The sequence below is a fragment of the Silurus aristotelis genome (genome assembly GCF_946808225.1).
Source record: "Silurus aristotelis genome assembly, chromosome: 1".
NCBI classification, from domain to species: Eukaryota; Metazoa; Chordata; class Actinopteri; order Siluriformes; family Siluridae; genus Silurus; species Silurus aristotelis.
In genome coordinates, this window is record NC_139574.1 from 26,847,416 (window position 1) to 26,864,426 (window position 17,011).

Here is a 17,011-nt window from a genome sequence, read left to right on the forward strand (position 1 = left end):
GTCTTTCAACAAAGACAAAGAAATTAAGCAATCTTTTGAACAGGTCTCTTTAATAAACAAATTGATTTACAGTTTATTGTCACAAAAGCAAACAAACTATTACATTTCAAAAGAGAAATAAAATGTTTAATTGCCAACACTGGGGCTTGAACCTACAACCTTTTGCAGACCTGTTAGTCAGTTAACCACCAGCTTAACCCACTGAGCTACCATTTCTGACTTGTTCAAGCAGTCAATAAGCCTAATGAACCAACATGGCTTTTTTTCTTTACTTCAACACCATGTAACTCATATTAAAAGTAGGCCAAACAAGTTTTTCACAAAAGACAAATAAATAAAGCAATCTTTTGAACAGGTCTCTTTAATTAACAAATAGATTTACAGTTTAATGTCACAAAGGCAAATAAACTAATACATTTAAAAAAAGAAATAACATTTTTTACTTGCCAATACTGGGGCTTGAACCCACAAGCTTGTGGGGACCTGTTAGTCAGGTAACCACCAGCTTAACCCACTGAGCTACCACTTCTGACTTTTGCAAGCAGTCAATAAGCCTAATGAACCAACATAGCTTCTTTTCCATACTTCAACACCATGAAACTCATATTAAATGTAGGCCAAAGAAGTCTTTCAACAAAGACAAAGGAATAAAGCAATCTTTTGAACAGGTCTCTTTAATTAACAAATAGATTTACAGTTTAATGTCCCAAAAGCAAACAAACTATTAAATTTCAAAAGACAAATTAATTTTTTATCTTGGCTATACTGGGGCTTGAACCCACACTTTTGTGGGGACCTGTTAGTCAGTTAATCACCAGCTTAACCCACTGAGGTACCACTTCTGACTTTTGCAAGTAGTCAATAAGCCTAATGAACCAACATAGCTTCTTTTCCATACTTCAACACCATGTAACTCATATTAAAAGTAGGCCAAACAAGTCTTTCAACAAAGACAAAGAAATTAAGCAATCTTTTGAACAGGTCTCTTTAATAAACAAATTGATTTACAGTTTATTGTCACAAAAGCAAACAAACTATTACATTTCAAAAGAGAAATAAAATGTATAATTGCCAACACTGGGGCTTGAACCTACAACCTTTTGCAGACCTGTTAGTCAGTTAACCACCAGCTTAACCCACTGAGCTACCATTTCTGACTTGTTCAAGCAGTCAATAAGCCTAATGAACCAACATGGCTTTTTTTCTTTACTTCAACACCATGTAACTCATATTAAAAGTAGGCCAAACAAGTTTTTCACAAAAGACAAATAAATAAAGCAATCTTTTGAACAGGTCTCTTTAATTAACAAATAGATTTACAGTTTAATGTCACAAAGGCAAATAAACTATTACATTTAAAAAAAGAAATAACATTTTTTACTTGCCAATACTGGGGCTTGAACCCACAAGCTTGTGGGGACCTGTTAGTCAGGTAACCACCAGCTTAACCCAATGAGCTACCACTTCTGACTTGTTTAAGCAGTCAGTAAGCCTAATGAACCAACATGGCTTTTTTTCTATACTTTAACACCATGTACTCATATTAAAAGTAGGCCAAAGAAGTCTTTCAACAAAGACAAAGGAATAAAGCAATCTTTTGAACAGGTTTCTTTAATTAACAAATAGATTTACAGTTTAATGTCACAAAAGTAAACAAACTATTACATTTCAAAAGAGAAATAACATGTTTAATTGCCAATACTGGGGCTTGAACCCACAACCTTGTGGGGACCTGTTAGTCAGTTAACCACCAGCTTAACCTACTGAGCTACCATTTCTGACTTGTTTAAGCAGTCAATAAGCCTAATAAACCAACATGGCTTTTTTTCTATACTTTAACACCATGTAACTCATATTAAAAGTAGGCCAAACAAGTTTTTCACAAAAGACAAATAAATAAAGCAATCTTTTGAACAGGTCTCTTTAATTAACAAATTGATTTACAGTTTAATGTCACAAAAGCAAACAAACTATTACATTTCAAAAGAGAATTGAAATTTTTTTCTTGACAATACTGGGGCTTGAACCCACAACCTTGTGCAGATCTGTTAGTCAGTTAACCACCAGCTTAACCCACTGAGCTACCATTTCTGACTTATTCAAGCAGTCAATAAGCCTAATAAACCAACATGGCTTTTTTTCTTTACTTCAACACCATGTAACTCATATTAAAAGTAGGCCAAACAAGTTTTTCACAAAAGACAAATAAATAAAGCAATCTTTTGAACAGGTCTCTTTAATTAACAAATAGATTTACAGTTTAATGTCACAAAAGCAAACAAACTATTACATTTAAAAAGAGAAATAAAATGTTTAATTGCCAATACTGGGGATTGAACCCACAATCTTGTGCGGACCTGTTAGTCAGTTAACCACCAGCTTAACCCACTGAGCTACCATTTCTGACTTGTTCAAGCAGTCAATAAGCCTAATAAACCAACATGGCTTTGTTTCTTTACTTCAACACCATGTAACTCATATTAAAAGTAGGCCAAACAAGTTTTTCATAAAAGACAAATAAATAAAGCAATCTTTTGAACAGGTCTCTTTAATTAACAAATAGATTTACAGTTTAATGTAACAAAAGCAAACAAACTATTACATTTAAAAGAGAATTAAATTTTTTTACTTGCCAATAATGGGGCTTGAACCCACAACCTTTTGCGGACCTGTTAGTGAGTTAACCACCAGCTTAACCCACTGAGCTACCATTTCTGACTTGTTCAAGCAGTCAATAAGCCTAATAAACCAACATGGCTTTGTTTCTTTACTTCAACACCATGTAACTCATATTAAAAGTAGGCCAAACAAGTTTTTCACAAAAGACAAATAAATAAAGCAATCTTTTGAACAGGTCTCTTTAATAAACAAATTGATTTACAGTTTAATGTCACAAAAGCAAACAAACTATTAGATTTCAAAAGAGAAATAAAATGTTTAATGGCTAATACTGGGGCTTGAACCCACAACCTTGTGCGGACCTGTTAGTCAGTTAACCACCAGCTTAACCCACTGAGCTACCATTTCTGACTTGCTCAAGCAGTCAATAAGCCTAATAAACCAACATGGCTTTTTTTCTTTACTTCAACACCATGTAACTCATATTAAAAGTAGGCCAAACAAGTTTTTCAGAAAAGACAAATAAATAAAGCAATCTTTTGAACAGGTCTCTTTAATTAACAAATAGATTTACAGTTTAATGTCACAAAAGCAAACAAACTATTACATTTAAAAAGGGAATTAAAATGTTTTACTTGCCAATACTCGGGCTTGAACCCACAACCTTGTGGGGACCTGTTAGTCAGTTAACCACAAGCTTAACCTACTGCGCTACCATTTCTGACTTGTTCAAGCAGTCAATAAGCCTAATAAACCAACATAGCTTCTTTTCCATACTTCAACACCATGAAACTCATTAAAAGTAGGCCAAACAAGTCTTTCAACAAAGACAAATACATAAAGCAATCTTTTGAACAGGTCTCTTTAATTAACAAATAGATTTACAGTTTAATGTCACAAAAGCAAACAAACTATTACATTAAAAAAAATAATTAACATTTTTTACTTGCCAATACTGGGGCTTGAACCCACAACCTTGTGCGGACCTGTTAGTCAGTTAACCACCAGCTTAACAGACTGAGCTACCATTTCTGATGTGTTGAAGCAGTCAATAAGCCTAATAAACCAAAATGGCTTTTTTCTTTACTTCAACACCATGTAACGCATATTAAAAGTAGGCCAAACAAGTTTTTCACAAAAGACAAATAAATAAAGCAATCTTTTGAACAGGTCTCTTTAATAAACAAATTGATTTACAGTTTAATGTCACAAAAGCAAACAAACTATTAGATTTCAAAAGAGAAATAAAATGTTTAATGGCTAATACTGGGGCTTGAACCCACAACCTTGTGCGGACCAGTTAGTCAGTTAACCACCAGCTTAACCCACTGAGCTACCATTTCTGACTTGCTCAAGCAGTCAAAAAGCCTAATAAACCAACATGGCTTTTTTTCTTTACTTCAACACCATGTAACTCATATTAAAAGTAGGCCAAACAAGTTTTTCAGAAAAGACAAATAAATAAAGCAATCTTTTGAACAGGTCTCTTTAATTAACAAATAGATTTACAGTTGAATGTCACAAAAGCAAACAAACTATTACATTTAAAAAGAGAATTAAATTTTTTTACTTGCCAATAGTGGGGCTTGAACCCACAACCTTGTGGGGACCTGTTAGTCTGTTAACCACCAGCTTAACCTAATGCGCTACCATTTCTGACTTGTTCAAGCAGTCAATAAGCCTAATAAACCAACATAGCTTCTTTTCCATACTTCAACACCATGAAACTCATTAAAAGTAGGCCAAACAAGTCTTTCAACAAAGACAAAGAAAAAAAGCAATCTTTTGAATAGGTCTCTTTAATAAACAAATTGATTTACAGTTTAATGTCACAAAAGCAAACAAACTATTACATTAAAAAAATTAATTAACATTTTTTACTTGCCAATACTGGGGCTTGAACCCACAACGTTGTGCGGACCTGTTAGTCAGTTAACCACCAGCTTAACCCACTGAGCTACCATTTCTGACTTGCTCAAGCAGTCAAAAAGCCTAATAAACCAACATGGCTTTTTTTCTTTACTTCAACACCATGTAACTCATATTAAAAGTAGGCCAAACAAGTTTTTCACAAAAGACAAATAAATAAAGCAATCTTTTGAACAGGTCTCTTTAATTAACAAATAGATTTACAGTTGAATGTCACAAAAGCAAACAAACTATTACATTTAAAAAGAGAATTAAATTTTTTTACTTGCCAATAGTGGGGCTTGAACCCACAACCTTGTGGGGACCTGTTAGTTTGTTAACCACCAGCTTAACCTACTGCGCTACCATTTCTGACTTGTTCAAGCAGTCAATAAGCCTAATAAACCAACATAGCTTCTTTTCCATACTTCAACACCATGAAACTCATTAAAAGTAGGCCAAACAAGTCTTTCAACAAAGACAAAGAAAAAAAGCAATCTTTTGAATAGGTCTCTTTAATAAACAAATTGATTTACAGTTTAATGTCACAAAAGCAAACAAACTATTACATTAAAAAAATTAATTAACATTTTTTACTTGCCAATACTGGGGCTTGAACCCACAACCTTGTGCGGACCTGTTAGTCAGTTAACCACCAGCTTAACAGACTGAGCTACCATTTCTGATGTGTTGAAGCAGTCAATAAGCCTAATAAACCAAAATGGCTTTTTTCTTTACTTCAACACCATGTAACGCATATTAAAAGTAGGCCAAACAAGTTTTTCACAAAAGACAAATAAATAAAGCAATCTTTTGAACAGGTCTCTTTAATTAACAAATAGATTTACAGTTTAATGTCACAAAAGCAAACAAACTATTACATTTAAAAAGGGAATTAAATTTTTTTACTTGCCAATACTGGGGCTTGAACCCACAACCTTGTGGGGACCCATTAGTCAGTTAACCACCAGCTTAACCTACTGCGCTACCATTTCTGACTTGTTCAAGCAGTCAATAAGCCTAATAAACCAACATAGCTTCTTTTCCATACTTCAACACCATGAAACTCATTAAAAGTAGGCCAAACAAGTCTTTCAACAAAGACAAATAAATAAAGCAATCTTTTGAACAGGTCTCTTTAATTAACAAATAGATTTACAGTTTAATGTCACAAAAGCAAACAAACTATTACATTTAAAAAAATAATTAACATTTTTTATTTGCCAATACTGGGGCTTGAACCCACAACGTTGTGCGGACCTGTTAGTCAGTTAACCACCAGCTTAACCCACTGAGCTACCATTTCTGACTTGTTCAAGCAGTCAATAAGCCTAATAAATCAACATGGCTTTGTTTCTTTACTTCAACACCATGTAACTCATATTAAAAGTAGGCCAAACAAGTTTTTCACAAAAGACAAATAAATAAAGCAATCTTTTGAACAGGTCTCTTTAATAAACAAATTGATTTACAGTTTAATGTCACAAAAGCAAACAAACTATTAGATTTCAAAAGAGAAATAAAATGTTTAATGGCTAATACTGGGGCTTGAACCCACAACCTTGTGCGGACCAGTTAGTCAGTTAACCACCAGCTTAACCCACTGAGCTACCATTTCTGACTTGCTCAAGCAGTCAAAAAGCCTAATAAACCAACATGGCTTTTTTTCTTTACTTCAACACCATGTAACTCATATTAAAAGTAGGCCAAACAAGTTTTTCAGAAAAGACAAATAAATAAAGCAATCTTTTGAACAGGTCTCTTTAATTAACAAATAGATATACAGTTGAATGTCACAAAAGCAAACAAACTATTACATTTAAAAAGAGAATTAAATTTTTTTTACTTGCCAATAGTGGGGCTTGAACCCACAACCTTGTGGGGACCTGTTAGTTTGTTAACCACCAGCTTAACCTACTGCACTACCATTTCTGACTTGTTCAAGCAGTCAATAAGCCTAATAAACCAACATAGCTTCTTTTCCATACTTCAACACCATGAAACTCATTAAAAGTAGGCCAAACAAGTCTTTCAACAAAGACAAATAAATAAAGCAATCTTTTGAACAGGTCTCTTTAATTAACAAATAGATTTACAGTTTAATGTCACAAAAGCAAACAAACTATTACATTTAAAAAAATAATTAACATTTTTTATTTGCCAATACTGGGGCTTGAACCCACAACCTTGTGGGGAACTGTTAGTCAGTTAACCACCAGCTTAACTCACTGAGCTACCACTTCTGACTTTTGCAAGCAGTCAATAAGCCTAATGAACCAACATAGCTTCTTTTCCATACTTCAACACCATGAAACTCATTAAAAGTAGGCCAAACAAGTCTTTCAACAAAGACAAAGAAAAAAAGCAATCTTTTGAACAGGTCTCTTTAATAAACAAATTGATTTACAGTTTAATGTCACAAAAGCAAACAAACTATTACATTTCAAAAGAGAAATAAAATGTTTAATTGCCAATACTTGGGCTTGAACCCACAACCTTGAGGGGACCTGTTAGTCAGTTAACCACAAGCTTAACCCACTGAGCAACCATTTCTGACTTGTTCAAGCAGTCAATAAGCCTAATAAACCAACATGGCTTTGTTTCTTTACTTCAACACCATGTAACTCATATTAAAAGTAGGCCAAACAAGTTTTTCACAAAAGACAAATAAATAAAGCAATCTATTGAACAGGTCTCTTTAATTAACAAATAGATTTACAGTTTAATGTCACAAAAGCAAACAAACTATTACATTTAAAAAGAGAATAAAATTTTTTTACTTGCCAATACTGGGGCTTGAACCCACAACCTTGTGGGGACCTGTTAGTCAGTTAACCACCAGCTTAACCTACTGCGCTACCATTTCTGACTTGTTCAAGCAGTCAATAAGCCTAATAAACCAACATAGCTTCTTTTCCATACTTCAACACCATGAAACTCATTAAAAGTAGGCCAAACAAGTCTTTCAACAAAGACAAATAAATAAAGCAATCTTTTGAACAGGTCTCTTTAATTAACAAATAGATTTACAGTTTAATGTCACAAAAGCAAACAAACTATTACATTTAAAAAAATAATTAACATTTTTTATTTGCCAATACTGGGGCTTGAACCCACAACCTTGTGGGGAACTGTTAGTCAGTTAACCACCAGCTTAACTCACTGAGCTACCACTTCTGACTTTTGCAAGCAGTCAATAAGCCTAATGAACCAACATAGCTTCTTTTCCATACTTCAACACCATGAAACTCATTAAAAGTAGGCCAAACAAGTCTTTCAACAAAGACAAAGAAAAAAAGCAATCTTTTGAACAGGTCTCTTTAATAAACAAATTGATTTACAGTTTAATGTCACAAAAGCAAACAAACTATTACATTTCAAAAGAGAAATAAAATGTTTAATTGCCAATACTTGAGCTTGAACCCACAACCTTGTGGGGACCTGTTAGTCAGTTAACCACAAGCTTAACCCACTGAGCAACCATTTCTGACTTGTTCAAGCAGTCAATAAGCCTAATAAACCAACATGGCTTTGTTTCTTTACTTCAACACCATGTAACTCATATTAAAAGTAGGCCAAACAAGTTTTTCACAAAAGACAAATAAATAAAGCAATCTTTTGAACAGGTCTCTTTAATTAACAAATAGATTTACAGTTTAATGTCACAAAAGCAAACAAACTATTACATTAAAAAAATTAATTAACATTTTTTACTTGCCAATACGGGGGCTTGAACCCACAACCTTGTGCGGACCTGTTAGTCAGTTAACCACCAGCTTAACAGACTGAGCTACCATTTCTGATGTGTTCAAGCAGTCAATAAGCCTAATAAACCAAAATGGCTTTTTTCTTTACTTCAACACCATGTAACTCATATTAAAAGTAGGCCAAACAAGTTTTTCACAAAAGACAAATAAATAAAGCAATCTTTTGAACAGGTCTCTTTAATTAACAAATAGATTTACAGTTTAATGTCACAAAAGCAAACAAACTATTACATTTAAAAAAATAATTAACATTTTTTATTTGCCAATACTGGGGCTTGAACCCACAACCTTGTGGGGAACTGTTAGTCAGTTAACCACCAGCTTAACTCACTGAGCTACCACTTCTGACTTTTGCAAGCAGTCAATAAGCCTAATGAACCAACATAGCTTCTTTTCCATACTTCAACACCATGAAACTCATTAAAAGTAGGCCAAACAAGTCTTTCAACAAAGACAAAGAAAAAAAGCAATCTTTTGAACAGGTCTCTTTAATAAACAAATTGATTTACAGTTTAATGTCACAAAAGCAAACAAACTATTACATTTCAAAAGAGAAATAAAATGTTTAATTGCCAATACTTGGGCTTGAACCCACAACCTTGAGGGGACCTGTTAGTCAGTTAACCACAAGCTTAACCCACTGAGCAACCATTTCTGACTTGTTCAAGCAGTCAATAAGCCTAATAAACCAACATGGCTTTGTTTCTTTACTTCAACACCATGTAACTCATATTAAAAGTAGGCCAAACAAGTTTTTCACAAAAGACAAATAAATAAAGCAATCTATTGAACAGGTCTCTTTAATTAACAAATAGATTTACAGTTTAATGTCACAAAAGCAAACAAACTATTACATTTAAAAAGAGAATTAAATTTTTTTACTTGCCAATACTGGGGCTTGAACCCACAACCTTGTGGGGACCTGTTAGTCAGTTAACCACCAGCTTAACCTACTGCGCTACCATTTCTGACTTGTTCAAGCAGTCAATAAGCCTAATAAACCAACATAGCTTCTTTTCCATACTTCAACACCATGAAACTCATTAAAAGTAGGCCAAACAAGTCTTTCAACAAAGACAAATAAATAAAGCAATCTTTTGAACAGGTCTCTTTAATTAACAAATAGATTTACAGTTTAATGTCACAAAAGCAAACAAACTATTACATTTAAAAAAATAATTAACATTTTTTATTTGCCAATACTGGGGCTTGAACCCACAACCTTGTGGGGAACTGTTAGTCAGTTAACCACCAGCTTAACTCACTGAGCTACCACTTCTGACTTTTGCAAGCAGTCAATAAGCCTAATGAACCAACATAGCTTCTTTTCCATACTTCAACACCATGAAACTCATTAAAAGTAGGCCAAACAAGTCTTTCAACAAAGACAAAGAAAAAAAGCAATCTTTTGAACAGGTCTCTTTAATAAACAAATTGATTTACAGTTTAATGTCACAAAAGCAAACAAACTATTACATTTCAAAAGAGAAATAAAATGTTTAATTGCCAATACTTGAGCTTGAACCCACAACCTTGTGGGGACCTGTTAGTCAGTTAACCACAAGCTTAACCCACTGAGCAACCATTTCTGACTTGTTCAAGCAGTCAATAAGCCTAATAAACCAACATGGCTTTGTTTCTTTACTTCAACACCATGTAACTCATATTAAAAGTAGGCCAAACAAGTTTTTCACAAAAGACAAATAAATAAAGCAATCTTTTGAACAGGTCTCTTTAATTAACAAATAGATTTACAGTTTAATGTCACAAAAGCAAACAAACTATTACATTAAAAAAATTAATTAACATTTTTTACTTGCCAATACGGGGGCTTGAACCCACAACCTTGTGCGGACCTGTTAGTCAGTTAACCACCAGCTTAACAGACTGAGCTACCATTTCTGATGTGTTCAAGCAGTCAATAAGCCTAATAAACCAAAATGGCTTTTTTCTTTACTTCAACACCATGTAACTCATATTAAAAGTAGGCCAAACAAGTTTTTCACAAAAGACAAATAAATAAAGCAATCTTTTGAACAGGTCTCTTTAATTAACAAATAGATTTACAGTTTAATGTCACAAAAGCAAACAAACTATTACATTTAAAAAAATAATTAACATTTTTTATTTGCCAATACTGGGGCTTGAACCCACAACCTTGTGGGGAACTGTTAGTCAGTTAACCACCAGCTTAACTCACTGAGCTACCACTTCTGACTTTTGCAAGCAGTCAATAAGCCTAATGAACCAACATAGCTTCTTTTCCATACTTCAACACCATGAAACTCATTAAAAGTAGGCCAAACAAGTCTTTCAACAAAGACAAAGAAAAAAAGCAATCTTTTGAACAGGTCTCTTTAATAAACAAATTGATTTACAGTTTAATGTCACAAAAGCAAACAAACTATTACATTTCAAAAGAGAAATAAAATGTTTAATTGCCAATACTTGGGCTTGAACCCACAACCTTGAGGGGACCTGTTAGTCAGTTAACCACAAGCTTAACCCACTGAGCAACCATTTCTGACTTGTTCAAGCAGTCAATAAGCCTAATAAACCAACATGGCTTTGTTTCTTTACTTCAACACCATGTAACTCATATTAAAAGTAGGCCAAACAAGTTTTTCACAAAAGACAAATAAATAAAGCAATCTATTGAACAGGTCTCTTTAATTAACAAATAGATTTACAGTTTAATGTCACAAAAGCAAACAAACTATTACATTTAAAAAGAGAATTAAATTTTTTTACTTGCCAATACTGGGGCTTGAACCCACAACCTTGTGGGGACCTGTTAGTCAGTTAACCACCAGCTTAACCTACTGCGCTACCATTTCTGACTTGTTCAAGCAGTCAATAAGCCTAATAAACCAACATAGCTTCTTTTCCATACTTCAACACCATGAAACTCATTAAAAGTAGGCCAAACAAGTCTTTCAACAAAGACAAATAAATAAAGCAATCTTTTGAACAGGTCTCTTTAATTAACAAATAGATTTACAGTTTAATGTCACAAAAGCAAACAAACTATTACATTTAAAAAAATAATTTACATTTTTTATTTGCCAATACTGGGGCTTGAACCCACAACCTTGTGGGGAACTGTTAGTCAGTTAACCACCAGCTTAACTCACTGAGCTACCACTTCTGACTTTTGCAAGCAGTCAATAAGCCTAATGAACCAACATAGCTTCTTTTCCATACTTCAACACCATGAAACTCATTAAAAGTAGGCCAAACAAGTCTTTCAACAAAGACAAAGAAAAAAAGCAATCTTTTGAACAGGTCTCTTTAATAAACAAATTGATTTACAGTTTAATGTCACAAAAGCAAACAAACTATTACATTTCAAAAGAGAAATAAAATGTTTAATTGCCAATACTTGAGCTTGAACCCACAAACTTGTGGGGACCTGTTAGTCAGTTAACCACAAGCTTAACCCACTGAGCAACCATTTCTGACTTGTTCAAGCAGTCAATAAGCCTAATAAACCAACATGGCTTTGTTTCTTTACTTCAACACCATGTAACTCATATTAAAAGTAGGCCAAACAAGTTTTTCACAAAAGACAAATAAATAAAGCAATCTTTTGAACAGGTCTCTTTAATTAACAAATAGATTTACAGTTTAATGTCACAAAAGCAAACAAACTATTACATTAAAAAAATTAATTAACATTTTTTACTTGCCAATACGGGGGCTTGAACCCACAACCTTGTGCGGACCTGTTAGTCAGTTAACCACCAGCTTAACAGACTGAGCTACCATTTCTGATGTGTTCAAGCAGTCAATAAGCCTAATAAACCAAAATGGCTTTTTTCTTTACTTCAACACCATGTAACTCATATTAAAAGTAGGCCAAACAAGTTTTTCACAAAAGACAAATAAATAAAGCAATCTTTTGAACAGGTCTCTTTAATTAACAAATAGATTTACAGTTTAATGTCACAAAAGCAAACAAACTATTACATTTAAAAAAATAATTAACATTTTTTATTTGCCAATACTGGGGCTTGAACCCACAACCTTGTGGGGAACTGTTAGTCAGTTAACCACCAGCTTAACTCACTGAGCTACCACTTCTGACTTTTGCAAGCAGTCAATAAGCCTAATGAACCAACATAGCTTCTTTTCCATACTTCAACACCATGAAACTCATTAAAAGTAGGCCAAACAAGTCTTTCAACAAAGACAAAGAAAAAAAGCAATCTTTTGAACAGGTCTCTTTAATAAACAAATTGATTTACAGTTTAATGTCACAAAAGCAAACAAACTATTACATTTCAAAAGAGAAATAAAATGTTTAATTGCCAATACTTGGGCTTGAACCCACAACCTTGAGGGGACCTGTTAGTCAGTTAACCACAAGCTTAACCCACTGAGCAACCATTTCTGACTTGTTCAAGCAGTCAATAAGCCTAATAAACCAACATGGCTTTGTTTCTTTACTTCAACACCATGTAACTCATATTAAAAGTAGGCCAAACAAGTTTTTCACAAAAGACAAATAAATAAAGCAATCTATTGAACAGGTCTCTTTAATTAACAAATAGATTTACAGTTTAATGTCACAAAAGCAAACAAACTATTACATTTAAAAAGAGAATTAAATTTTTTTACTTGCCAATACTGGGGCTTGAACCCACAACCTTGTGGGGACCTGTTAGTCAGTTAACCACCAGCTTAACCTACTGCGCTACCATTTCTGACTTGTTCAAGCAGTCAATAAGCCTAATAAACCAACATAGCTTCTTTTCCATACTTCAACACCATGAAACTCATTAAAAGTAGGCCAAACAAGTCTTTCAACAAAGACAAATAAATAAAGCAATCTTTTGAACAGGTCTCTTTAATTAACAAATAGATTTACAGTTTAATGTCACAAAAGCAAACAAACTATTACATTTAAAAAAATAATTAACATTTTTTATTTGCCAATACTGGGGCTTGAACCCACAACCTTGTGGGGAACTGTTAGTCAGTTAACCACCAGCTTAACTCACTGAGCTACCACTTCTGACTTTTGCAAGCAGTCAATAAGCCTAATGAACCAACATAGCTTCTTTTCCATACTTCAACACCATGAAACTCATTAAAAGTAGGCCAAACAAGTCTTTCAACAAAGACAAAGAAAAAAAGCAATCTTTTGAACAGGTCTCTTTAATAAACAAATTGATTTACAGTTTAATGTCACAAAAGCAAACAAACTATTACATTTCAAAAGAGAAATAAAATGTTTAATTGCCAATACTTGAGCTTGAACCCACAAACTTGTGGGGACCTGTTAGTCAGTTAACCACAAGCTTAACCCACTGAGCAACCATTTCTGACTTGTTCAAGCAGTCAATAAGCCTAATAAACCAACATGGCTTTGTTTCTTTACTTCAACACCATGTAACTCATATTAAAAGTAGGCCAAACAAGTTTTTCACAAAAGACAAATAAATAAAGCAATCTTTTGAACAGGTCTCTTTAATTAACAAATAGATTTACAGTTTAATGTCACAAAAGCAAACAAACTATTACATTTAAAAAGAGAATTAAATTTTTTTACTTGCCAATACTGGGGCTTGAACCCACAACCTTGTGGGGACCTGTTAGTCAGTTAACCACCAGCTTAACCTACTGAGCTACCATTTCTGACTTCTTCAAGCAGTCAATAAGCCTAATAAACCAACATGGCTTTTTTCTATACTTTAACACCATGTAACTCATATTAAAAGTAGGCCAAACAAGTTTTTCACAAAAGACAAATAAATAAAGCAATCTTTTGAACAGGTCTCTTTAATAAACAAATAGATTTACAGTTTAATGTCACAAAAGCAAACAAACTATTACATTAAAAAAAATAATTAACAATTTTTACTTGCCAATACTGGGGCTTGAACCCACAACCTTGTGGGGACCTGTTAGTCAGTTAACCACCAGCTTAACCTACTGCGCTACCATTTCTGACTTGTTCAACCAGTCAATAAGCCTAATAAACCAACATAGCTTCTTTTCCATACTTCAACACCATGAAACTCATTAAAAGTAGGCCAAACAAGTTTTTCACAAAAGACAAATAAATAAAGCAATCTTTTGAACAGGTCTCTTTAATTAACAAATAGATTTACAGTTTAATGTCACAAAAGCAAACAAACTATTACATTTAAAAGGGAATTAAATTTTTTTGCTTGCTAATACTGGGGCTTGAACCCACAACCTTGTGGGGACCTGTTAGTCAGTTAACCACCAGCTTAACCTACTGCGCTACCATTTCTGACTTGTTCAAGCAGTCAATAAGCCTAATAAACCAACATAGCTTCTTTTCCATACTTCAACACCATGAAACTCATTAAAAGTAGGCCAAACAAGTCTTTCAACAAAGACAAATAAATAAAGCAATCTTTTGAACAGGTCTCTTTAATTAACAAATAGATTTACAGTTTAATGTCACAAAAGCACATAAACTATTACATTTAAAAAAATAATTAACATTTTTTATTTGCCAATACTGGGGCTTGAACCCACAACCTTGTGGGGAACTGTTAGTCAGTTAACCACCAGCTTAACTCACTGAGCTACCATTTCTGACTTTTGCAAGCAGTCAATAAGCCTAATGAACCAACATAGCTTCTTTTCCATACTTCAACACCATGAAACTCATTAAAAGTAGGCCAAACAAGTCTTTCAACAAAGACAAAGAAAAAAAGCAATCTTTTGAACAGGTCTCTTTAATAAACAAATTGATTTACAGTTTAATGTCACAAAAGCAAACAAACTATTACATTTCAAAAGAGAAATAAAATGTTTAATTGCCAATACTTGGGCTTGAACCCACAACCTTGTTGGGACCTGTTAGTCAGTTAACCACAAGCTTAACCCACTGAGCAACCATTTCTGACTTGTTCAAGCAGTCAATAAGCCTAATAAACCAACATGGCTTTGTTTCTTTACTTCAACACCATGTAACTCATATTAAAAGTAGGCCAAACAAGTTTTTCACAAAAGACAAATAAATAAAGCAATCTTTTGAACAGTTCTCTTTAATTAACAAATAGATTTACAGTTTAATGTAACAAAAGCAAACAAACTATTACATTTAAAAATTTTGACTTGCCAATACTGGGGCTTGAACCCACAACTTTGTCCGGACCTGTTAGTCAGTTAACCACGAGCTTAACCCACTGAGCTACCATTTCTGACTTGTTCAAGCAGTCAATAAGCCTAATAAACCAACATGGCTTTGTTTCTTTACTTCAACACCATGTAACTCATATTAAAAGTAGGCCAAACAAGTTTTTCACAAAAGACAAATAAATAAAGCAATCTTTTGAACAGGTCTCTTTAATTAACAAATAGATTTACAGTTTAATGTCACAAAAGCAAACAAACTATTACATTAAACAAATTAATTAACATTTTTTACTTGCCAATACGGGGGCTTGAACCCACAACCTTGTGCGGACCTGTTAGTCAGTTAACCACCAGCTTAACAGACTGAGCTACCATTTCTGATGTGTTCAAGCAGTCAATAAGCCTAATAAACCAACATGGCTTTTTTCTTTACTTCAACACCATGTAACGTATATTAAAAGTAGGCCAAACAAGTTTTTCACAAAAGACAAATAAATAAAGCAATCTTTTGAACAGGTCTCTTTAATTAACAAATAGATTTACAGTTTAATGTCACAAAAGCAAACAAACTATTACATTAAAAAAATTAATTAAAATTTTTTATTTGCCAATACTGGGGCTTGAACCCACAACCTTGTGGGGAACTGTTAGTCAGTTAACCACCAGCTTAACTCACTGAGCTACCACTTCTGACTTTTGCAAGCAGTCAATAAGCCTAATGAACCAACATAGCTTCTTTTCCATACTTCAACACCATGAAACTCATTAAAAGTAGGCCAAACAAGTCTTTCAACAAAGACAAAGAAAAAAAGCAATCTTTTGAACAGGTCTCTTTAATAAACAAATTGATTTACAGTTTAATGTCACAAAAGCAAACAAACTATTACATTTCAAAAGAGAAATAAAATGTTTAATTGCCAATACTTGGGTTCGAACCCACAACCTTGAGGGGACCTGTTAGTCAGTTAACCACAAGCTTAACCCACTGAGCTACCATTTCTGACTTGTTCAAGCAGTCAATAAGCCTAATAAACCAACATGGCTTTGTTTCTTTACTTCAACACCATGTAACTCATATTAAAAGTAGGCCAAACAAGTTTTTCACAAAAGACAAATAAATAAAGCAATCTTTTGAACAGGTCTCTTTAATTAACAAATAGATTTACAGTTTAATGTCACAAAAGCAAACAAACTATTACATTTAAAAAGAGAATTAAATTTTTTTACTTGCCAATACTGGGGCTTGAACCCACAACCTTGTGGGGACCTGTTAGTCAGTTAACCACCAGCTTAACCTACTGAGCTACCATTTCTGACTTCTTCAAGCAGTCAATAAGCCTAATAAACCAACATAGCTTTTTTCTATACTTTAACACCATGTAACTCATATTAAAAGTAGGCCAAACAAGTTTTTCACAAAAGACAAATAAATAAAGCAATCTTTTGAACAGGTCTCTTTAATTAACAAATAGATTTACAGTTTAATGTCACAAAAGCAAACAAACTATTACATTTAAAAAGAGAATTAAATTTTTTTACTTGCCAATACTGGGGCTTGAACCCACAACCTTGTGGGGACCTGTTAGTCAGTTAACCAC